Source organism: Pseudonaja textilis, chromosome 5 (assembly GCF_049901715.1).
Source record: "Pseudonaja textilis isolate UNSWEBS1 chromosome 5, rPseTex1.2, whole genome shotgun sequence".
In the NCBI taxonomy this organism is placed as follows: Eukaryota; Metazoa; Chordata; class Lepidosauria; order Squamata; family Elapidae; genus Pseudonaja; species Pseudonaja textilis.
The window spans coordinates 62,074,817-62,100,451 of NC_141994.1; the positions used below are offsets into that span (position 1 = coordinate 62,074,817).

The following is a 25,635-nucleotide window of genomic DNA, read 5'->3' on the forward strand; positions in this document are numbered from 1 at the left end:
TATCAATTGCAGGGTATGCATTTTGAATTTGCGGTATGTTAGGAAGCAGTTGAGTCGTTTTAAATCTAAGATCGCTCTCCACACCCCCGAGTGTTTTGGTACAACAAAAAGGTGAGAGTAAAAGCCCCGCCCTCGTTGCTCGGGCTGAACAAGTTGGATGGCTCTTATGTTTAAGAGATGCTGGATAGCGGAATCCATTAGATTATGCTTGACCGGGTCTCTAGAAAGGGGGGATGACATAAAGAAATTTGGGGGAGTGGATTGAAACTTAAGGGCAAGCCCAAATCCCTGTCCCAAGAATCGGAGGTAGAGGAGTCCCATTGACTCGCAAATGACTTAAGACGTCCACTAATGGGGAGAGTGTCCCTTAACCTATCTCGGACGTCGGAAGGGCCTACTTCTGGCTCCCCGAAAGGGCCTTTTATATTGACTGCCTCTCTGGCTCCTGGCTCCGGAATTGGGTCTATCCTGGGCTTGTCCCGACCTGAACGATGGAGGCCTCTGATACCTGGGGGAGAAGGGGGCCTGATAGGAGGGCCGAAAGGAACCCCGCCGAAAGGGCTGGGAAGTTCTGAAGTCTGACCTTCGAGTAAGGGAAGGAAGGAATTTTTTCTTACTGTGGGTCTCCATCAGTAGGGGGCCCAGGGAAGGGCCAAACAACTTGTCTCCTACTATGGGGGAGGAAGCCAGCTTGGCTTTGTTCTTAAAGTCTGCTTGCCAGTGCCTGAGCCAGAGTAGACGGCGAGCTGTGACATGAGATGTAATTGCCCTTGCAGAGAATTTAACTGCGTGGTATGTGGCATCAGCAGAGAACTCGGCTGCAGCAGTGAGCTTGGCAATGTCCTGGTGTGCCCTGATGTTGGATGTAGGGACGTGTTGCTTGAGCTGACAAAGCCATCGAATGTATGACCTTGTGAAAAAAGATGCGGTTGTAGCCGATCTGATGGCCCATGCATCCGACTGATGGGCCCTGCGCAGGGCCAGCTCAGCCCGCTTTTCCTCTGGCTTAAGGGCCTCCAGCACATCAGTCGGAGTCGAGGAGGATGCCAGGCCCACTATGGGCTCGTCTACCTCAGGGGTGCTTAATAATTTTGAAAATTCCGGATCCAAATTAAAGTATTTTTTGTCGTCACTGGAGGGGGCACTGCAGACACCAGCTGCTTTTGCACCAGATCTGCAAAGATAGGTGGGGCTGGGATAACCTCGGCCTCTCCCACGGGCTGGTTAAAGATGAGATCCTCTGGCCCCTCGGTTGAAGGAGCGGGGAGGTCTGTTGGAGATAGCTTGCTTAAGCCTGAAATGTTCTTGGCCTTGAATAATAAGGATTTAAATAGGTGTGGCTTGAATAAGCCCGTGAAGGTGGGCTGGTCAGGGATGAGCCCCTCGTCCTTGGACATTTCACCTTCTAGAGGTTCTGCCTCTGATAGGGGCTCACTGTAGTGCATAGACCCCAAATCAAACTCGTCTGGATCCATGAACTGATCAAATTCCTCCTCCCACTCTTCCTCCTCCCGCCCTTGAAGGGGGATCTCCCTTGGCAAGGGTACCTGAGCCTGATGTTGGTCCGACCTGGGCAGGGATCTTACTGAGTGAGACTCCTGGTCAGAAACCGCCGGATACTGAATAGGCCTGGTAGCTTATTGGATGCCGGCTGCGATCCCTTGGCGAATAGCCAACTCCATCCAGGATCTTATTCTTTCTGGAACCTCCTCAATGAGAGACTCCTCTTGACAGAGGCCAGATGCTGTTGGGGTGAAGGTGGCTTCTGGAGCCCTTCTAGCCGATGTTCCAGGAACCTGAGCCTGTTGTTCCTGTGAGGGCAAACTGCGCCTGGATGAGAGGGAAATATCTAGGGGAGGGGGGGTAGAGCAGAGGTAGAGGGACTGGAGGATGGAAGAGCCTGAGGCACCTTGAGTGCTTCCTTAGCTCGTTTGCCAATTTCCTTTTGCAGGGCCTTGTAGCGCCTTAAGGCGTCCCTCTGGGCAGCTTTGGAGGTCTCTTTAGCCTGCTTGCGCAAATGATGGGTTTTGGTTTTTCCCTTCAATGAAGGTCCTCTAGAGGTGTTACCGTCTGCCATTTCAATAATTTATATATAGCAGTAATAGGTTAGAAATCAATATAAGGCGGTTGGCACGCCCAGGGTCCGATCTGAGGCAAGAATGGTTGCTCTGATCAAATATTTCACGTCCCCCTTTTTGTTATTTTTTTTGTTTTCTTTTTTTAAATATATATATGTATGTATGTATGTATGTATGTATGTATGTATGTATGTTTTATATATATAAAACAATTGAGTTGTACCTCAGTGATAATATTTTTGTGAATTAAAATATTATACTGCCAAGATATATGATATCAATATTATGTCTGTAATGAATATAGGATGGCTGGTGCAAATGTATCCCTGCTCCTGGGATAGAGTAATTTGAATGTTCAATAGCCAATGAGAAAGGAAAGACAAAACAAGCCAATCAGCCAAATTTTGAAACGCCTAGGCCCAGATAGATATTAAAGCTGGGGCCTTCAGCAGCCTCTCTGCACAGGCGGACACAAGGCCTGGGTGCAGCTGCTGCGCCGCTGGAAATGAGCTGTGGGGTTAAGCCAACGAGCCTTAAGATTGATATCGAGTACAATCTAGTCAGATGGGGAACAATAACTCTGAAAAAGCCAGGTGGGAGCCTGTTACTTCAATTAACCTCCACTCACAGCACAGAAATTAAGGAGAAAACAAAATGGCGTGCAGCCACGAGGAGACTCCCTAAATGGTGTCCTTCAGCACGTCGCGCCTCTCAGCGGCGTTTTACCCGCCTGGTAGCAATGAGGCCGAAGCTCTGACTACAAAGGCAACCAGGGAAGGAGGAAATTAGCCCTTCTCCTCTTGAAACAGACAGCGTTCGAAGGTAGGGGGAAAAAAATACGATACGACTCAGAACGGAGCAAAAAACACAAACCGCTATGGAACGGACGAAGGGAACGAACCGGCAACAAAAGGAGGCAGAGTGAGGGATTTTCCGGCTATGGGAGGTAGTGCGAAGTCGCTACTGACCCTCCCTTCGCCTCCCTTGGGGGCGCAACTGCGCTTCCCCTTAGTGGCAAGGCTGCCAAATTAAGCAATTGTGCAGAGGCTAAGGAGAAATGGAGCAATTCAAACCTGAGAAAAAGCTGATTGAAACTGTGAGAATCGAAAAATCTTGTTCGGCCAAAGGAGATATGCAAAGCACTGCCTGTCTTGCACAAGGCTGAGCAAAAACTGGAGAACGCTGTGGAGGAGTCACGTGGAGGAGGAGGAGCGTTCCTCAATTCAAGCTCAGCCTATGAATGCAGAGACTGAAGCACCTCCCACTACTGGATGCTCTGAGCAGCTCATAGGAGAAAGACAAAGGTCATAGTTTTGACTCCAAGAGTTATGGCAGGCAAAGATCTATGTTCAAATGCAACATTACCAAGTCAGGGTAGAGATAGTTGTCAGAAATCACAAGGGATTTGAAATGTCTGCTCTGGAGTCATATGCATATTTTTAAGTTATGATTTCAACAACCCAACTCTGCTTAACCCAATCTCGCTCCAGATGTGCCAAACTACATCTGGACATGGTGAAATTGAATCTCGTAACAGCTAAGTGAACAACCCTCCCATTCCCTATCTATTTGTAGGCTTGCCCTTCCTCAACCAATGGTCATTCTCCGAGTACTAAGGAGTTGTAGACCAGTCTGCTTAGATGCCACGTGAGGAAAATTCTTTCAGTGACAGAATGAGGATTATTCTGGTTGAAATCTCAATAGTACTGGTACTGGTTAGTACTGGCTCTAAGTACTGGCTCTAAGAAGAGATAAAAACAGTTTCCAACACATTGATACTGAGGAAATCAAAATGTTTATCAGCTCTGCTTAAGAGTCTGTTTTGATCTTGTTTGCAAAATAATACTTTTACATAGATTTAAATATATTACTTTGGAAATCAAAATATTTCTTAGCTCTATTTAAGAGCCTGCTTTGACCTTGTTTGCAGAATAATACATCTATATAGATTTAAATATGCCACTTAGGAAATTAAAATATTTATCAGCTCTATTTAAGCTGGCTTTGACCATGTTTGCAATACAATACATCCATATAAATTTAAATATATATTTACTCATTCATTGCTTGTGGGAAACTTCCGAGGCTGAATAACCAACAAGATCATTCTGTGCCTTTGAAAAAACGGTGTGCTTCCTCCCAAGTGGGTGATATGAAACTTCCAAACTAAATTCCCTTAAGGTACTTCCCGGAGGAGTTTAATCAGGATTAACCAAAATAGCTAGTTTGCTGCACTACTGTAAATGATTACATTTGCAACAAGAGACTGCTGTTTGCTTTGAAATGCTATTATTTCGTCTGTAAACTCCATTAACAATGCCATTCTGGGCTCCTGTTTAGCGTGGGAGGTTTATTCAGATAGCATGGCATCTATTCAACCCAGGGGGGAAAAATGGGGGTGGGTGTTTTGTTTTGTTTTTTTAGAAACTCCTTTAGGGTGGTTTTATGAGGAAATAGGCCTTCCACATCTTAAGCCGTAAATGACATTAGTAGAGGTAAATCTGTCACCTGAAATCTGCCTTCATCCCTTTTGCTCGTTCTAGTCAGTAGATTTATCCATTGCCATAACGTTTTTTGAAAGCTCAAACTGCCCAAGGAGTTGCTGATTCTGTTCTACAGAGGAATTATTGAGTCTGTTATCTGCATCTCTATAACTGTCTGGTTTGGCTCTGCAACCAAACAAGACACAGTCTTCAACGGATAATTAGAACTGCAGAAAAAAACAATTGCTACCAACCTGCCTTCCATCGAGGACCTGTATACTGCACATATCAAAAAGAGGTCTGTGAAAATATCTACAGACCCCTCACATCCTGGACATAAATTGTTTCAACTTCTACCCTCAAAACAACACTATAGGGCACTGCACACCAGAACAACTAGACACAAGAACAGTTTTTTCCCGAATGCCATCACAACTAATTCCCGATCAACAATTCTGCAATCTAAATGAAGACATACATTTGCATATGTTTTTATAGATTGTGAAATCTAGGGTTTTAATATTTAGAAGGCTGAGTTGATATGTGAGGAAGCACCATTTTGCTGGGCCTTTCACAACCAAGTGTTTAAAGACTGTTGGAGTAAAAACAAAACGAAACAAAACTTCCCATTGCTTTTTTGGAAAAACACACCAATGTTTTCTTTATAATTTTATTATTTATTTATTTATTTATATTTTCTATTCTTAACCAAGGCTCTGGGCAGTATACAATATAATCAATATATACACACCCACAAATCAAACATTAAAATATTAAAATTAAGATTAGGAAATTTAAAAAATGTAACATCGCAGAATAATTTAAATATCAAATAATTTAAAAATTACTGTAGAAACTGTTATCTTTTCTAATCAATAAGGAAGTTTAATGAAGAATGTCAATAATTTGCTTTAGTCTAAGTCAGTGCATTAGGCAGACAAATTCAAACACAAAAATGTACTAGAGAAAAAAAAGTATATAAGCACATATAATGGTAAGACTATGGTAAATATTAGATTATAAACAGAACATGTAATTCATCATAACTGAAGTATTCATAATTAAGATATGCCAACACTTGCTTTTATAAGTAGTTGCTTAGTTTCCTGGGCGATCAATGTTTGAGAGTTTTTGCTTACAGATTGATGATCTTAACAGGATGTTCTCAGTTGGCACAGGATTTGCTGCTTAAAAAGAGAGAATCTACTTGGGCAAACCGCAAAAAACATAATATATGAATTACTCATAAATATATGAATAAATGGAACCTTATACAAAGAGAGAAAAAAGAAAACTATGGTTTGGAAATGTCGTGACTGGCCCTGAAAAGCAGCTTTCAATGAGTTAACTCTACAACAATTATTTTTTTCTGAATCATAAATTATTGTTATACACTGCTGTCATGGGCAAAATAGGAAATAAATGATTACCCGCTGAATTCCACAATAAGTATTATGAAATGCAATATTCTTTTAGATTAATTTTTTTCACAAAGATTACAAGCTTAAGGAAATAAAAAAAAAACACTTCTAAAAGTTTTCTTTCAGCAACAAGGTGTAGCATTTCAAAAAATACAGTGTTTAGAACACAAAACAGTATTTATTAAGAGGTTGTTTGCCCAACTGCAACTATCAGCTCTTGAACATCTTAAATTCCATATAATTTTCCTTTCAATATCCACCAAGATTAAAAATATATTGAGTGTTCATCCTTACCTAGCTGTGGTTTCTGATAAATAGCAACATACCATGTCCCAAAACACTAAACAAAAATACTAACTGAAACAAATATATATACAAGAAATGGCAAGCTATATCACATTATGGTAAAATAGCAGATATAGCTGAGTGCGCAAAGGCTATTATCTTGGTTCACACATCATGCTAAGCCAAGGTTTCCTTAAACATGAATTACTTAACCAGCTCCAACTGATTGGCTTTGCATAGCCATAAACCATAGTTAATAAAGCTGTGAGATTTGGCTCACATTCTCCTTCAATTTGATGCCCTGCAAATATTTGGGACTAGAGATATTAGCCTTTTAAAGAACAATTATGCTAGCTGATGCTGATGTAAATTCTCATCCAAGAATTAAGAAAATCAAATAATAAAGCAAGTTTGGCGTAGTGGTTAAGGCACCAGGCTAAAAACCAAGATATTCAGAGTTCTAAATCTGGTCTACGTACAAAGCCTGTTGGGTAACCTTGGGCCAGTCACACTCTTTTAAGCCCTAGAAAGAAGACAATGGCAAACTACTTAAAAAAAAAAATTAGCAAGAAAAATGCAGGAACCAATATTGGCAGTCACCATGAATCAACACACACACACACACACACACACACACACACAAAATCCACTTACTTGAAGGTAATAATAATATATAGAAATGTGATACAATACAATTTTATTTTACTCCTACAAGAGAAAGAAATGATCCATGTTGAGGTTTAATGGATCTCAACATCAAGAGGCAGGCAGAGTTTAAGCCAGGGATGTCAAACTCCTGACCCGCTAGCCATGCCCATGCCTGGTTTAGCGAAGGGGGGAGAGAAAGTCCCGATACGTCATGTGATGACACCGTGATAATGTGAGTTTGACACCCTTGGTTTAAGCAATCAAAGATGAAAACTCAACTTCCTAACTTTCAAAAACACAAGAGGCCACTGAAGGTGGCTGAAATCTTTTTTGACTCTGGGAAGGGATTTTAATGGCTGACATGAAAGCACAAAACCTTCCTCAGGCAAACTAATTGCATACCAATCTTCCAAAACTACCCCAAACCTTGAAAAGCAAGCTGAAATCACATCAAGAATTCAGTCATTTTGCTACCAAATGTCAGCATTATTCTTGAAAGCAAGTGAGACTGCTTACATATCAGATGTTTCTGGTGGCAAACAAGTAATTTTATTAGGGTTATTGACCCAGACAATTCAAAAACAAAATAAAACATACATAATAGACCTGTGAGCATGCTTAGTTTATTTTTCTATTAGCAGAAACACAAACTCTGTAGGCTTCAATTATAAGCTTAGCAATGGAAAGAGTTATTTTAGGCTCTCTATACACCAAAACATACACCATATGTATTATTCTTCTGTCCATAGCAGAAATGGGCTAAAAAGGGGGGGCGATTTACCAAACTTTACCCTCCAACACCATTGATAGCAAGCTATTGAACACCAATAGTGCCCTATGAAATTTATTATTTCTAAGTTTTTTTAACATACAATGCTAGTTTAAAATAAAATTTTGCTATAGCAGATGTATTCCAGTGAGACTTTATTACATTCTGTATTTCTACTTCAGGATCATATAAAGTAACTAAACTGGTGTGCAAGTTTTATAGCTCTATTTAGACCAAGATGCTCTTACAATGGTAACTGGCACCTGACCATCACCCAAGTGGTTTATTACCACACATAACATATAAGGCTAGATTTAAAATTGGTTTTAGAAAATAGAGCTGGCACAGAATTTGGTGGCCAAGTACATGGGGAAAACCATGTTCTTATATATGCTGCACTAAATATCTGAAGGGCTGCCACAGAGAGAAAGGGGTCAAGCTATTTTCCAAAGCACCTGAAAGCCACACAAGGAATAAGGGATAGAAACTGAACAAGGAGAGATTCAATCAAGAAATAAAGAGAAATATTCTGATAATGAGATCAACCAACCAACAGGACAGCTTGCCTTCAGAAGTTGTGGGAGCTTCATCACCGGAAGCTTTCAAGAAGAGACTGGACTGCCATCTGTCAGAAATGGTGTAAGGTCTCCTGCTTGGGTGGAGGGTTGGACTAGATGACCTACAAGGCCCCTTCCAATTGTATTAATCTATTAAAAAGATGCCAGTGGGCTTTCAAGCCCAAATCAAAGAGCTGGTCATGACATATAAAGTCCTATACAACGTGGCACCAAATCAGATCAAGGACCATCTTGTCCAACCTGTTGGTCAGATTGGTCTTCTAGACAAGGCCTGTTAAGGATTCTGCTCCCTTGAGGAATCCATGGGACAGCGACAAGATGCCAAGCTTTCTTGACTTCAATCCCCAGTCTGTGATACTGTTTGTGGCTGATATACAACTGTTCTCTTTGCATTCAGAAAGGTCTAAAATGGTTTTTAATCCAAGTGACCTTTAGACCAACCTATGACTTTTGGCTGATATAACCTTTTCCCAGGTTCTTTCTTCCTCTCTCCCAGGTGTGCCCGGGTGTGCCAGCTTTCTCCCATCTGGTCAGTCTTAGATAGTCAGGACTCACAATTCCTAACCGCCATGAAATTCAACCAATGCCATTCCCAACACAACTGAGAAATATTGGGATGGAGAAGCATAGAGTCCCAAGATTACTCACTTCTCTTTCTTAGGGATGGTCTAGCAGTAGGAAATTAACACACCTGCCCCCGAAAACAATAGGATCTAGGCTTTAGTTAGCAGGTCCCATTTCTTGGAAAAAGGTTTTATTTCATGTTTGTGATAAAACGTTATACTTTCAACCTATGATTTCATGCTTAAAAGTTGAGCTTTTGCGGGTGTTACATTAAATTAAACATTTAATTAAAATAAATAAATATGCTGTAACCTTAGCGCTTATGAACAGTATGTGTTGGCTAGAGTCTCTTCCATGCTAAGTTGAACTGAGGACACAGCGGTATTTGTTATCTTTTAGACTTCCCTCAAATTACCACCTCAGGGGCAAATTTTGGCACCAATGTTAATCCTTGAAATTTTTATGTCTTATTCTGCTGGTGCCTGGCTCTACTGACAGTCAACGCCTTATAGCTGACTGGCCTATTAGTCAACAGAACTCTGAGCTATCTGTCACTATTATTTAAGTCAAGTACTTACTCCCCTTGGAGCTTTTTCTACAGAGAATCAACTTAAAATCCACATTGCTTCCTGGTTTTAAGAGACAGATGGAACCCTTCATCAAACTAAAGAAGAGTGATACATTCTCATATGTCTTAAAGCTCAAGGGGTTCCCCCCAATTCTTCATGTTTTACTTTTTGGACAAGGCAAGGGTTCCCTCAGCAAAGAGCCCAAGCTGACAGAAGAAATGGAACAGGAGGAGGAAGAGGTGTGGCGAGTGTGAATAGTCCTGGTGGCAATGACATTAAATGGGTTGTAAAAGTAGTGCTCAACTTATGACTGCAATTGAGACTCCAATTAGAGTTATAAGTCATTATGATCTTTAAGCAGGTTACTACTGACTTTCAACATTTTTTGCTGCAGTCATTGTACAAGCATTATGCCCAATAGGCAGGTTTTCAAGAAAATGGAAGTAAATGATGGAAACCTACAAAAAATGTAAAAAACCCCTGCATTAATGTAACAAATTAATTGCAAATTTTTGTGAAGGTGAGCTGGTTGCTAAAGAGCCAGAATGAGATCCCATGGCCAGTGTGTGTGTGTGTGTGCGTGTGTGTGTGTATGTGGTCATCATAACTTTGAAATTGGGCCATAAGTACCTTTGGGGGAAATCTGTCATAACTTCAAATGGTCGCTAAATGACTGGATGTAAGTCAAAGACTACCTGTAGGAGGAATAAGTCTTTACCTATTTGCTGTTGGCCAAGAAGAGCAAAATGTGGAAGGTGATGGATAATAGGGAGAGTAGAAATATTGGGTGATCTGGGTCCAGCCGTGTGGCTTTAGTAGTGGCACAAGACAGCAGATGACACAGGAAGAGGACATAGGGTGATGGGTGGCAGCAGGGATGTCAGTCAAGAAACTCTTGGGTAGTAGAGGCAGTGGAAAGAAACAGTTGGAGGGGTAGCAATAGCTGGGCAGAAGAAACAACAGGGACAGACAGACTTCAAATCCAACAGATTTATCTCCTCTTTAAGTGAAAGCCAAAAAAGCCACTGCAGCCAAAATCCATTACATCAAAATCTGTTGAACTGGGGTTTTACTATATGATGAATGCTTTAATTCCAACAGTAAATTGCAATAGCTGAATCTGGTGAACAGAGGGCCTTTGGAGCCAAAGTTTATCAGGCATTCACTGATCTTAAGTTGTCTGCTCAAGCAACAGGGATTTTTATATACCCCACAACTAACTTAATACCATCTTTTGCCTCTAATAAATCTATGTCAGTGATTATCTCTTTATAAAGCCATGGCAGGAATACAAATACAGCTCTTGAATTTGCAGGGCTAAAGTACAATACTTGCATGTAATTAATTCTTCTGCCAAGAATCTTCTTCCACATTCAAGCTGTGCAGAAATTGTAAGTTTATTTCTGAGCACATCACTGATTATGACCTCTTTAAGACAAATATGAACTCTATTTTGTTCCAAATTTAGCTCTTGAAAAGAAATGTCTCCGTTATGTAAGACGAACATTACTGACCTAACTTTCTGAGCTCCTCAGGGAAAGATTTCTTAAGAATATGTTAATGTTTTGCAATTCCTCGGTGGTGGTAGTGTAAAAATAGGTTAAGAAATTGAAGCAATCGCCAGACAATGCCAGATTTTCAGGTTTAAGGCCAACACAACTAACGAACCAAGACTGAATATCCAATGTTCTCCATTTTATTGTAAAAGTTGGAAATTGAAAAATAGTTCTAGCCAACATTTTAAAAAAAAAAATCATAAGAATTGTGATGGCTGGTACTTAACCTTAAACCTATGTCAGATTCTCACTGGCTTTGCTAAATTAGGCAATGATTCAGAAGCCTTAACATGTCCAGGACTTGTCAATAAATATTATTTCAGACAGTAACTGGAGCCTATTACCTAAGACATAATTGGTAGATCTGCATATATTAAACAAATTTTGGGCCTCTTAAACAATAATTCTGCAAGCATTGCTACAGCTGTGGATTTCTAGGATTTTTCACTTTTCACTGTCCCTTCAAATATAACATTGTGAAGCCACAAGGTTCCCCAGGATATAACTATGAACCTTATCATAAGGATGGTAGTATATTTACATGAGGACAGCTCAAAGTTTTCAGCTGGGATTTGCTAATCTGCCTTCCTATCACTTCCTAACTTTGGCTGAAGGAAAAGAGAGAGAAAAAACAGAATTAATCAAGGGCAGGAAATGAAGAGGATTTAAAAAATAAATGGGAGGAAAAAATGAGTCCAAAACTTAAGATTAATCAAGGGGAAAGTGTGGGTGGAAAAAGGTGAGGAAAGGATTTTTTCCTGGCAATAGGGGAATAAGTTTTCCCTTACCTTTCACCTCCCTTTAGACTTTTATTTCCCCCCTCATCAAAACATGTTCTCCTACCACTTTGAATCTGCTAGATCAGGGGTGTCAAAACTATTTCGTTGAGGGCCACATCAGGGTTGTTTGACCTTGGGGGCAGGGGGCGTGGCTGGGGTGGGTGTGGCCAGCCTGATGTCCGGGGCGCCTGTGGCGGCCAGAGCGTTCTGCCAGTGAAAACAGGCTCCCATGCTCAATTTTTGACTGGGACGGCCTCCTGCGACCTTCTGCCAGCAAAAATGGAGTTCAGGAGGGCCATATGCGGCCCCTGAAAGCTCCATTTTTGCTGGCAGAAGCACCACAGACTGGTCCTTTACTGTTTCCCATAGGCCAGATGTAAGCATCCTATGGGCCAGATCTGGGCCCCAGGCCTTGAGTTTGACACCCCTGTGCTAGATGTTTTTGTGTACTAAACTCTCACTTTTAAAGAATTTTTTAAATAGGCTTCCAAAACTGTTGAACAGTTAGCAGTTCTGGAAACAATGCTGTTTAATTATATCAACTAAGACTTGGTCACTAGTCATGCAGAATAAGAGCTATGCTACACAAGAGGTACATCATGCTTAAATTTACAGCTGAATGCCCAGAAGCTCTGGGCACATCACAAAAGTCTGCAAGGCTCAGAGGGACACAAATAGTGATACCTGTACAATGACATGAGCAGAGGAACACAAGGTACATAACTGTATCAGGTATCTCAATGTAGATACATGATTGCAGCATTTGCACAATCAAATCAACATCCATGTGTTATCATTTGGTGTTGCTGAAGTTTGCAGTGAACGCAGTAGTTCAACTATTATTTATAAATTAGTACCTAACATTAATAAAGATAGGACCTCCACGATTCTAAGAAACTAGACCAAGATAGTCAATACAATTTAATATAGTGAATATGGATGGCTACCTAAAATTGCGTATTTATTCATATCTTTACCTTTCAATAATTCTACACTTAGTTTTCCCAATGGAAAGTCTAAAATCGTCTCTCAAAATGAGTATCAACAAATAGAGGTAGTCCTCAACTTACATCCATTTGTTTAATGCAGGAATCTGCAACCTTAAACACTCAAAGAGCCATTTTGACCTGTTTCCCACAGGAAAAAGAACACCAGGAGACACAAACCTGCGTGGGCGTGGCAAACTCAATGTCAATCACTCCTTCCAACAAGGGCTGGAAGAAAGTCCAGTAAAAGTGAGGTGCCGGGGAATCAGCCCCGGCTGCTTCTCCATCCGTCGTGATCGCCCTTACCTTTTCAGGCCAAGCGAGGGAAGGGAAGGCAGGGCGAGGGCAGGCCCAGCCAGGGATGGGCCAGGGAGCCGCAGCAGAGGGCCCAAAGAGCCACATGGGGCTCTGGAGCTGCTGGTTGTTGACACCCAGTTTAGTGACTGTGAGAAGTTACAACGGCACTGAAAAAGTGACTTAGGACCTTTTTTCACACGTATGACCATTGCAGCATCCCCATGGTCATGTGATCAAAATTCAGATGCTTGGCAACTGACTCATATTTGTGACGGTTGCAGTGCCCCGGGGTGACATGATCCCCTTTTTATGACCTTCTGACAAGTAAAGTCAATGGGGAATCCAGATTCACCGGGTTACTACAACTGCAGTGATTCACTTAACAACTGTGGCAATAAAAGTTGTAAAATGGGACAAAGCTCACTTCACAACTGTCTTGTTTACCAATTGAAATTTTGGGCTGAATTGGGGTTGTAATTAAGGACTACCTCTAGCACAGTTAAAACTGCTTGAAACTCACTACAGTGGTTTTAAAGAGCTTTAAGAATGTCAGGGAGGGAAGCCAACCATCTTCCCAGCATAAAAGTGAGTTTAGCTTACTCTGTTTCCTGTGTTCTTGAGATAAATTTGGAACCACAAGCAGAAGCATAAACACTAATAACCTTACAGGTATAGCAAAGAGATACTATTTCTCCTATAATCTATTAATATCAACCTCCCAAGCTTTCAGCTAGGCAAATTAGACAAGACACTAGTCTACTAGGCCCAACAGCTGTTGTTTGACAAAGGACAGCATTTGAGTAAAGCTGTCTCTCACCTCCACGGTAGCTTTCAACAGACAGTAAAACTCCTTCTGGATTTACAACAAAGGGGAGGGGGGGGGCGTTAGATAATGAATAATCCTTTGGAAAAGTAGCTTGGCGGGGGGAAAACACAAACACACACACACACACACCTTTCTGGTATATTACAAAAACATTCCCAGATACAGAATGGTATTGACCTCCAAATCGGACTAGAGAGACAGGTCTAGGAGATCAACTCTATGATCAAAAAGCCTAACAGCTGAAACGGGACGTGGAAATCTTGGGTCCATAGCCCTTCTCATCTGCAAAACTGAATGCCAGTGGAGACATACACTACTAGATTTTAAGAGTCTTACAAGGTTGCTGGAAGAAGAGAAAGATGCCTTAGGTGCATCGAATCAAGGATGGCATGCAAAAGTAATTTAACAAATAAACCTCATTTTCCATTATTTCCTCCTATAGCTAAGAGCGTAGATCTCCAACCTTGGCAACTTTAAGACTTGTGGACTTCAACTCCCAGAGTTCCTCCCTTGCCAAGGTTGGAGACCCCTGATGTAGATGGTCTTCCTCCAATTCAGAAAGGAAAAAGATCTCTAGTAAAACAGTGATAAGGACACATAAGGTCTCCATTATTACTCCAAATGTTATGTAAGACAGAGACCACGCACGTGTAAGCTTTCAGTGAGCACACCATCATATTCAAGACCTTACACAGTGCTGACTGATATATTAAAGTTGACTTGCCAGCCAGGGAAATGCACCGTCAACACATGAATGTTATATAATAAGGGAGGGGGCCATAAAAGACTAAGAATGAACGTAATGAAATAGAACTGCTTGAATTGTTGCACATCCAAAATGAAGCATATCAAATTCAAAACATTTTACAAATCCCAGTTATGTACTGTACATATGAGTCAAAATATGAAAAAAATGCATTGAATTACAAATCTCACCCTGAGGGCACATCCACAGTTCTCCCGCCATTCACCGTATCCCTGCAATGACCCTAGAAGATGGCTCCTACTGGAAGTAATGATTGCATAAGGTCTGTGATTTCAGAACTGGGTACCTGAACCTCCGCCTGAGTCTGTTCAAGCATGCTTCTCCTCTCCCTGAGGTAACACTTTTGCAAAATGGGATTTAAAATGAGGTAGAGACCAAAGCACCATTCTGCTCAACAGAAGCATCAGGATGTGGAGGAGGTCCTTGGAAGAAAGGCAAATGAAAAATCGCTTCAAACTGAGTGTTTGGGTTTACAGGGAATCCATGCTTAGCAACCACAATTGGCAGAAGATGGCCACAACTCTCTCGCTAAGCTCTATGGCCACTGAGTGAAAAATCATGCATCTGTAATAGGCTTACAACAGGAGTGTCAAACTCAAGGCCCACAGGGTGCTTAAATCTGACCCGCGGGGTTGGCCTGGAAATATCGAGGGACCCGCAGTCCCTCTGCTGGGCAAAACAGGACACAAAGAGGCCCCGCATGACCCGTATTTGGCCTCCCTGGCCTCCAGCAGCACACTGCCGGCTGAAAAAGGCTGTATGGGCCTCCATGCGGCCTGTTTTCAGCTGGCAGAATGCTGCAGGAGGCTGGGGAAGCCCAGCCCCCCATGCCCCATTTTGACCAGCAGGGTGCTGCAGGAGGCCATCCATCTGGTTCCCCCCACCCCCAGCCTACAGAGGAAAACTACAATGCTGATCTGGCCCCTCAAGAAATCCAGTTTGACACCCCTGGCTTAAAACGTCTCTTCCCACTTGGTGGTTAAGTGAAACCTCAGGTGCATGCTCCTTGCAATTTTACTGCTGGCTCTCCGTTGACTCTGCTTGTTGTGAAGAACAAGAATGGCAAACCACCCAGAGTGCTGTAAAGCAGGGGTCCCCAACCACCGGTCCCCGGACAGGTACTGGTCCGTGGATCATTTTTTACCGGGCTGCAAAGCTTGGGCGCCGCCATCTTGTTTCGACGGCGCTTCCGGGTTTTTGGTTGGAAAGTGCTTCCGGATTTTCAGTTGAAAAGTGGCGTTTGGGTGCTCGCACCTTAGTTTTGTCGAAGAGGGGGGCAGCTTCGAATGAAGAGCCATCCGAATGGTGGTGGAGTCTCGTGTTACTCAGGTACCGGTCCGTGGAAGAATAAATAATCGTGAAACCGGTCCCTGGTTCAAAAAAGGTTGGGGGCCACTGCTGTAAAGCACTATGAAGCAGTATATAAGTCTAAGTGCTATTGCTACTGTTACAAGGATTAGTTGCAAAGCTTTTTTAACCTCAAACAGTCATGAAACAAAGCAGTCAGTAAGCAAGGACTTTCTGTACAACTCTGCAGACAAGCTGGGTCAGGAGGAGCCTATATGTACTAGGAAAAAGCAAGATAGCCTTTTCTTCTGTCTAGGATCCATTACCCATTCTCCTAAGAAATATGTTTATTGAACTAAGTATATTTATTTAATCAAATGGGCATTGATACATCTAATGAAAATCAAGTCTAACCATCAACCCACATACTTAAATCCTAGCTGAAATATTAATCCATGCCTTAAATCCTAGCTGAAAAATATTTTCCTCCTATTCTGAACGTTACCCCCAAATTCCTTACTATATATAATCAGTTCTGAACATGATGATACTTGAAAATCCAACAGGCACTTTAGAGACAGACGTCAGCACTGGCATCATTCTTCTGAATGACTCCAGGTAGTTTCCTCCTGAAGAAAAATGGCAGCGACTGCACCCTTCCTTCACTTCACAGTTAATGTACAACCAACACCTGACTCAATGAAACCGCGATGATGAGTTTTGCCTCTCAAAGGACATCTCCTCCAGGCATACCAAAGTAACACGGCAGTGATAGCAAAAACCAGGGTTTTTTATTTGCCAGTCGATGCAAATGGAAAGATTTACATTTCTCCTGGGGAAAAGATGCTTCAGGCATAATCTAAGGAGTGCCTGGAGTAAACAGTGGAACGTAATACATAAAATAATCTTAGGAGGGAGGAAAAGCAATGAGTTGTGTCTAATACAAAAGACCACTTTAGATAAGGGAGGTGAAGCCGTTTACGGGATTTATTATTCATCTCTCACTTTATACTAAAGCAAGATAACCCCTCAATAAATCCTGCTTAAACAACTGCATCTGAAATTGTTGAGGAAAAGGTTGCTGAGCTTTTTAGAGCAATTCCAAAATCCACTGAAGTTCTAAACTTGACTCTGCCCCTGGGAGACCGCTCACAAGTAAAACTGTACTATCTTCCCTTAAGACTCCCACCACCACTAAAAATGTAGGCTGTTTTCCATTTGTTTCTTTTGGCTTTCCTTTAGCCACAACTAACCCCACATGGGATTTAGCATGCTCACAAATCCAGCCTAAGCTCAACTTGGAGATAATTGCTCTGCTTTACAGCCCTTTGGTACCAGACCATGCTTTCACCCAGCAAAATGGGCTGCCTCAGCATATGGTGAGCAAGCAAGGGGACACAGCAGAAGGTGGGTCTGGATTTACTGGTTGATGCCTGCTATTCCAGCAGACTGTCACAGGTTTCTGGCAGCTCCGAGCAACAACCATATGTGTGCAAGGACTGTGAACAACTTCTGAAGTTTTAATAACTATTTGGGTTCTTCACATGCATACACTTTGCAATCCGATCTTACTGTTGGGCTCAAGAGTCCTTCCTGGAGGAAAGGATACAGAATTTGCAAACTTGGAATTCCATCCAATTCTTATCCTAAGGGGCTAATATATCCCCCTAAGCAGGAATGATACTGGATTGCAAAACAAGAATCTTTTTTTTTCCCTTCCCAGACAAGAGTTCAGTGTTTTTGAGACAGAATGACACTGTTCCTTCCCAAATCACCACTTATCTCCGTGAAATATACAGTAAGGACAAAATTGCTTTCTCTGGCCAGCCTACACACTGGGTGGATTTAGACCAAGGGTCTTCAAACATGGCAGGTTTAAGATTTGTGGATTTCAACTCCCAGAATTCCTGAGCTAACATGACCAGAGGAGAAATTCTGGGTGTTGAAGTCCACAAGTCTTAAAGCTGAAGACCGCTGATTTGGATCAAAAACGTTTCACTCCCAGGCCAGCTTAAGCTTCTGCACTACAGACGTTCAACACTGCCCACTGCATCTCAAGGCTCTCCTTTCGCCAGCGTGAACGCAGCAAGAGCAGCAGGCAAAGGCGCACGGAGTGGGTGGGTAGGGGGCTTCAAAACGATCCGTCGAGGGGCTACAGCTTCCTTCGCCCTCGTTGGGCACCAAATACGCACGAGATTACAATTCGTCCTGTCTCCACCGGCAAGTCTACCTGGTATATCACAGGAATTGTGATCGAAACCCGCTTAGAATTTTATTGCTATTTGGAAACCTGGAATAGCCAGATCGGAATAATAACGATTCACACCCAGGTCAGCACTTCTTTACTCTCCTACCGTCGGGGTAGGAGACATATCGAAGCATAGCCAACCGAACAAATAGGCTGAAAAATAGCTTTTATCCATGGGCTGTCAGACTTCTGAACGCAACATAAACACCACGGTTCGGTTTCATATGATAAGACTTGCAGGGCCAGCACCGAGGGAGGCTCATTTCAATTTCATTGTACGCATGTTGTGCATTGACTATAAACGTTTGGTTTGATTTGATAATTTTACAAAAAGGGCAATACGGTATGGATTAATTAATACCCACTAATGCGAATGAATCAGGCGTTGCAACCTTCTCCCTTTTTCTCCCCCCCCCCCCGGTGCTTTTTCTCCGGCAAGCCGCCACCCCCAGCCCCCAGGTCCGAAAGGGAAAGGCTTAGCTTCAGGGAGCACCGAGGGAGGGCGCTGCTCTCCGGTTAGGGAAGGGACGAGGGGGAGCAAGGAGGGCTTCCCGTTCCCAGAAAAAGAAAAGAAAAAGAAAAATCAACCTCTCCATAATCCCCATTTATTCGCTTGCAAAGCAACCCCAGCCAACGGCATCGAAACTGCCCTGCGGAGGAGAGCCACCTCCGCCGCCGCCTGATCACCTTTTTACCCCCCACGCAAATTGCAAAGGACAGGCCAGTTTTTTCCACGAAGGTAACGGCGGAGTGGCCGATGCCAGCTCACCGCCAGCCAAAGCTGGCTTCTAATCGCCGGGGCTGGAAGCCAGCCAGCCAGCCAGCCCCGCTCCTCCCGCCCGTCCTTCTCCTTTCCTTCCCTCCCTCCGGCCGGTAGATTGCAGCCTCCCGTACTTGCCCTCCGCTCATGACCGGTGACTGCAGGACGCGCGGAAAAGTTGGAGTCCCGGGCAAAGCCCGCTTGCAAAGGGCGGGCGGGATCGCTCCGGCGGCTGGTTTCCCACCGCAGAGCGCGCGGGAGCCCCGGGATTTGGGCGCTTCTTCGGCGTTCGGGAGCGCTCCGGGGTTTCTGTCCTCGGCCGGCGGGAGATGGGAAGGGAGAAGGCGGTGCAATCTCCAGAGCAGCCGCCAAACGATCGCACACACCTTGGCCGCGGTTCTCCTCCTCCGCTGGACACGCGGGAGGGAGAAGCCTGCTCTTGGCGCCTTAAAGGGCCAGGCGGCGCTCGTCTCTGGGCGCAGCGAGAACAGGCTCCAGCCAAAGCGCCCGGGAATAAGTGTCCGGCTCCTTGGTTGCTTCCGCCTGCGCCCCTCTCTCGGGGGGCCCGTTGGTACGCCCCGAATTTTGATACAAGCGCAAGGGCAGCGGTTGGCTGAGGCTCGATTAAGGGGTGGAGGGATGCGAAGCGGAGCGGCCAATGGAGACGCGCTAAGCATGGCTCAAAGGACTGCAGCAGGGCCAAGGCGCTTATACCCTTAAAGGAGCCGCGACCTGCCAAGCCGGAGGGAGTGGGGGAGGGAGCGGTTCAGGTGTCTTGGAAACGTGCCAAAAACCGGAGAGAAAAGGACCGCGCGCGGAGACACGGAAGAAAAACAGCAATACGCCCTACGGGATCACGTCACAGGCTACGTGAGGAGAGACCAGCGGTGACCTCCCTTGTTGGCAAAACAGCAACATCGCGAAAAGAAACATTTTTTTAAAAAAAAGACGGTGGGGCGGAATTCCAGGAGGGTCTAAACTCGGGAAAATCGTTCTGGCAATCGACTTTGCTCGAGCTTATGAAGGATCTCCTACTGACTGTGCAGCAGGGGTAGCGAAATTAAAACTTGGGGACTTCAATTCCCAGAATTCCCCTTCATTTTCACTCACTCACACCACCACCCCCCATTCTCCCGGGGAATTCTGGGAGTTGAAGTCCACAAGACTTAAAAAGGTAGCCAAAGTTGGATACCTAGCTGTTGCAATCGGAGCAGCGCGCTAGAAATCCTGATGCGCATCGTGGGCGAAGTTTAGCCACGGGGGAAAGGAGGGTATGTCAAAAAAAAAAAAAAACCTGGCTATTTACATTCGAAAATAGAAACCAATTAAGATTCTCCTTGGGGCGCCTTAAAATGCACGATGCGATCCTATGACTTTTAAATGGGGGGGGAGGGGGAAGCTGCTTAGGATCAAGATGTATAAAGGTTTGCAGCCTTGTTCCACCGCAATCTTCAGGGAATTACGCCCTGTGCCCTTAAACGCCTGAGGCACGACCGCTTAACAATATGTACATTTGGAATTGTGATCGTTAGGATTCCGCAACAAAGCTGCGACAAAGTAAGCCGAAGCTTAAAAGAGTAGGGATCCCCAAAGTTGGTAACTTTAAGACTTTGTGGCTGGAGAATTCTGGGAGTTGAAGTCCACAAAGTCTTAAAGTTGCCAACTTTGGAGACCTCTTTTAAGGAGACACAGCCGTTTAACAGATCAGCTTTTGTCACTGCCCTCTCCATGCACACATGGGGAAAGAAAAGAAACAAGTAACGAAGGTAATTTCTGAAGGAACCGCAGACATACCAGCGTTAACGGCTGAGGGAAAAAAAAGCGTTTCTATGGAAGCCTTAACTGCCGAAAAAACAACACGGAGACCGTTGGTTCTCGAAAGAAACCTGGGAATTGTAGTTTTGCGTTGTTAAGCAACCCAGGCGAGGTGTCTGCATTCAAATACACATTAAATACTGTTAACCCTTTTGCAGTGAGGCGTAGACAGATAATCCCGTAAACATCTGTCAAAAAGAATAAAAACACCACAGCAAGAGATTTGTGCTCATTTTCCAAGATCACACAACTAACGTTGTACAGTATTTTACATCTTATCCGCGAAGTCTGAGGCAAATGAAGTCATAAAAACGCATTTTGCAAGGATGGCATCTTTTAGCCTGGCGAGAGACCATCAAAACCAGAAAAATTTAAACTTGCCAACATACTGCCTTGAATAGAGTTATGGAATTAGCGTTCCCAAGGGGGTAGCCAAATGGTATTAAAAAACCATTGGACTGCAAAAAGTCCCTAATATGGTAACTCGGGATCTCCCTCAAATAACTGGAATATAAACTAATTTTATGAAGATAGTGCTATCTAGTTATGGTCAACTAAAAAAGAAATAACTTAGAATCAGAGCGGAAGTTTTCTTGAATAAAATTTGGTGCCTTTGGAACCTTGTGTACAGTACTTTCCCTGTTTGTTTAAAAAATAATACCTGTTTGCTTCTACCATGCTTCTATTTTTGTAAATAAAATATGAGCACGTAATTCTCCAGTACTCTTTTATTCAAAGAAAATTAAACACTGGAATTTCTCACAGCTTTGGAAACACATAAAAAAAGCAATACACTGCTTCACAGTGCTTTACAGCCCTCTCTAAGCAGTTTACAGAGTCAGCATATTGCCAACTATCTGGGTCCTCATTTTACTAACCTCAGAAGGACGGTAGGTGACACTCGAACTGCCAACTAGCAGAATTAGCCTGCAATACTACACTCTAACCCCACTGTGCCACTACGGATAGATACATGTTCCAAGCCAGTGGGATATTCCTACAGTAGAATTCTGCCATAGTGCATGCAACTAATTTTTCAAATGCTTTCATTAATTAAACTGACACACTGTCAAAGGTTTTATCAAAGTACTGAAAGAGGAATTAGATATATAAAAAGTACAGAAAGAATGAAAAGGGCATACATACATACATGCTGTACACACACACACACACACACACACACACACACACACACACATATCTTTCAGGGTGTGGAAGTGGAGGACCTTAAGAGACAAAATGAATGCAACCCTGAGACACCCATTATACCAAATGAACCATTAGAAATTGGCCCTAGTTCTCATTTTTGCTATATGCGCTCCTGATGCAGTAATTAAGTAGTCAGTAAATATACATTCCTTGATATAATCTGTTTTACCTCCCCACCCCTTGAGACGCTATTCCAGGACATCGCATGCCACAACAACTAGACACAGAGGCAGTTTTTTTTCCTCGTGCTATCACTCTGTTGAATACCTAATCCCACAGTTCTGTCTTATGTCAAAATATATTTACCCATTGGTATGGTTGTATTATTATATCCTTCTCATCTGTTCCACTACCTTCTCTTATTGGTATAATTTATTATTGCTTTGTTGTTTATGCATCGGAGAAAAATTTCTTGTGTGGCTAATCAAACTTGGCCAATAAAGTATTCTGCTCTATACTATTCTAATTCTATCCTTATTCTAAGTATGTTCTTATTCTATTCTATTTCTATTCTATTCTATTATAATTGTATTCTATCTACGCTTATTCTAATTCTGTTCCTGTTCTATTCTGTTTCTATTCTATTTCTATTCTATTCTACTCCATTCTATTCTATTAAGTTCTCTTCTGTTCTGTTCTAGCATCTGGAAAAAGAAAGGTTAAAAAGAATATGTGCACACAAATACATACACACATGTACACTTTGGAATGAAACATCAGTGTCCTCTTTTTCTCCTCATCTTTTACAGCTAGTCTCTCCAATTGCAGCATCAAAGCCAGTGAGAAAATATATCATATTACTTACAATATGGCTTGTAGAGTAGCTTGATATGTGAATTACACTGATTGCAAAAGAGTTCCCACAGCATTAACAGATGTTACAGTTGGCTGAAGAAATACATATATTCTCCATAAAATCACAGCATGCTATTCTATTATATACTGGCCATTACAAGGAGGAAGAGATTCCAGTGGGTTGAATTTAATCACAGTTGTGATATTTAGATCAATTCTGCATACAATCATGGTTGTAATTTTTTTTAATTCCCATTGCTCCATTCTGAATGATTTGTGACCAGAGTGCTGCATAATTGTGTAATTAATCCCAGGATTTTGGGCGTCAACACCCACATTCTTGACCACTTGCTGTAAAATGTTAGGTTTACTGTAAAAGACATGCTGGAGAAAGAGATGGAAATTGTGTGTTGGAAGTAGGAGGAGAAAAAGAGAAAACAACCAAGTAAATAATGTTTTCACAGCTAGGAAAACATGCCTTACTGACTAAGGATGCAGGCTCTGTTGTACTGCTACTGTGATGGTATCAGAATTTCTTTGTCCTTTGTCCTTCTCATCTATTTATTATCACCATAAAATCAGGGGTGGGCTTCAAAAATTTAAGCAACAGGTTCACTGCCCGGTTGCTGGGTGGGCGTGAACATGGTAGGTGTGGCCTAGTTGGCCTTCTGCACCACAGTGTGGGGGGGGCGTTTTAGCCCTCCCTGGGCTCCAGAGGCTTTTGTTGAGCCTCCGGGAGGGCAAAAATGGCTTCTCCGGGCTCTGGAGGCCTTCTGGAAGCTGGAAATTGGCCCATTTCCGGCCTTCCCGAACTTCCTGGAGGCTGAATTTTTGCCCTACCTGAGCCTCTGTGCATGTTTTGCACTTAGTTGCATCCAAAATGGGCCATATGGGGACTCCTGGGAGGGGTGGGCGAGGCGGGGCAGGGTAGGGCCAGCCAGGAGTGGGATTTGGGAGTTCTCCAGGGGCGGGATTCAAACAACTGGTTCTGTGGGCGTGACTTAGTTGGTGGGCGCGGCTTGGTGGTCATGTGACTGTGTGGGCGTGGCCAACTCAATATCACTCACATTGAGGCACGCATCTTTTTCGTCTGGCCTCTCATGACTGTGGGGATGCTGTAACAGTCATAAGTGTGAAAAACGGTCATAAGTCACTTTTTTCAGTGCCATTTTAACTTTGAATGGTCACTCCACACAAGCAAAGTACCAGCAAAGGAGGGGGAAAAAACTCCAGAGAAGTTCCTGAGACAGGAAGTCTAGTCCTGCCAAGAATGTAATAAGAGTTAACGGAGAGGCAGTTTCTGTAAGCAACCCCAGAATGTTTCCTTCCTGCCTTCCTTACAGGATTAGGCCAGTAATTTCTTCTAACAACCCATTCTCCGAACTGCTTAGAATGTTAACAACCAGTTCTAGCGAATAGGTGCGAACTGGTAGAATCCCACCCCTGGGGTTCTCTGAACTGCACAGAATTTTAGCTAGAGGCTCTCCCGAACCGCTGTGAACCCCCAGCAGCCTACCCCTGCATAAAATGCTAATAAAGACCTAAGCAATTTTCTCCAGGGCAGTGTTTTTCAACCTTGCTAATAAAGATATGTAGACTTCAACTCCAAGAACTCTTCAGCCGACATCCAAGTTGAAATCCATACAAATTTAGGCAGTTAAACTCAAATCGTTTTGCTCTTAAACTTAATCCTACAAAAGGGTTATCTCTGCATCATTTTGCATAGCTTTCTATGAATACATTCAAAGTCCATAGTAGTGGAAAGTGGACATAACCATTACTACAAGATATAGTTTTTAATCTTCTCATTTCTGCTTTCTCAGAAACAAACCCAGCTATCCCAGTGTGCCAGAGAAGTTCAGATTGTTTTATATCCATGCTAAAAAATTTCCAGTGACTCCGACTGCAAGTAGAAGCCTAAAACTGGATCACATAAATTCATAATGTGTTTTATTAAGAGTTGGTGTCATCGTATTCTGTGGATCCGGCCATTATGGTTGTTCAGTGTTGAACATATTAGGCCTTTAGTAATGATTGGTTCATGTAACATCTGAATTTGTAAATCCCGATTTTAAAAGTGCATACTTGTCTGTGTTCACATGATACCTTTCCGCAAATAACTTATGATTATTTAATGGGGTGGCCTGATTCATCCAGTATGCTAAATTGTAAATTATCCAAATGAGTGGTATTCTGATCCTGAATGTGTGGCCAGGCTAGATTACAGAACAAGAACAGGGCTGAGAAATAACTTCTCATTGATTTACTTTAAACCAAGGATGTCAAACTCAAGGCCCAGGGGCCAAATCCGGCCTGCAGGGCCGCCTTGGAAACAGCAAAGCACTGGCGTGCCAACAAAAGCAGAGCTTGGAAGGGCCACACGTAGCCCTTCCAGGCCCTATTTTTGGCCATGACAGTCTCCTGCAGCCCTCTGCCAGCAAAAACGGACCTCCATTTTCACTGGCAGAGGGCTGTAGGAGGCTGTCACAGCCAAACACAGGGCCCGGGGGCACACACAGCCCACCCAAACTCCACTTTTGCTTGCAGAGAGCTGCAGGAGGCCATCACGGCTGAAAACAGAGCTCAGGAACCCGTTTTCGCTGGCAGAGCGCTCGGGCTACCACGGGTGCCCCCAACACGAGTGACGTCAAGATGGCTACACCCACACTGGCCATGCCCACCCCGTCCCCTGAGGTCAAACAGAACTCTGATGTGGCCTTCAATGAAATCGAGTTTGACACCTCTGCTTTAAACCATCACCAAATTTCAGTATGACCTATTTCACAGCTAAATAAAGTCAAATTAAAAATATAATTGAGAAGTAAATCTTTTCCCATTAGGGGTTTAGAGCCACCCATGTTCCACTGTGATGAGCATGATGGTCTTCTAAGTTGACATCGAGAAATGCATTCATCT

The 25,635-nt window shown here is 43.1% G+C and overlaps 1 protein-coding gene across 30 annotated transcripts in view; it reads right to left on the reverse strand.

Moving 5' to 3' along the window:
- The window catches only part of MICAL3 (microtubule associated monooxygenase, calponin and LIM domain containing 3), a 209,342-nt gene that overhangs the window by 166,359 nt on the left and 17,348 nt on the right, over window positions 1–25,635 (reverse strand). For 11 of the 30 annotated variants that reach the window (XM_087935100.1, XM_087935092.1, XM_087935103.1 and 8 more), the window contains exon 1: window positions 19,035–19,431. The exons of 1 other annotated variant lie outside the window; for it this stretch is intronic. The gene's annotated coding sequence lies outside the window, so the exon portion shown is untranslated. Of the gene's footprint in view, window positions 1–19,034; window positions 19,453–25,635 lie in introns of those variants that run through there. 18 more of the 30 variants (XM_087935107.1, XM_087935109.1, XM_087935106.1 and 15 more) reach the window with 9 other exon arrangements.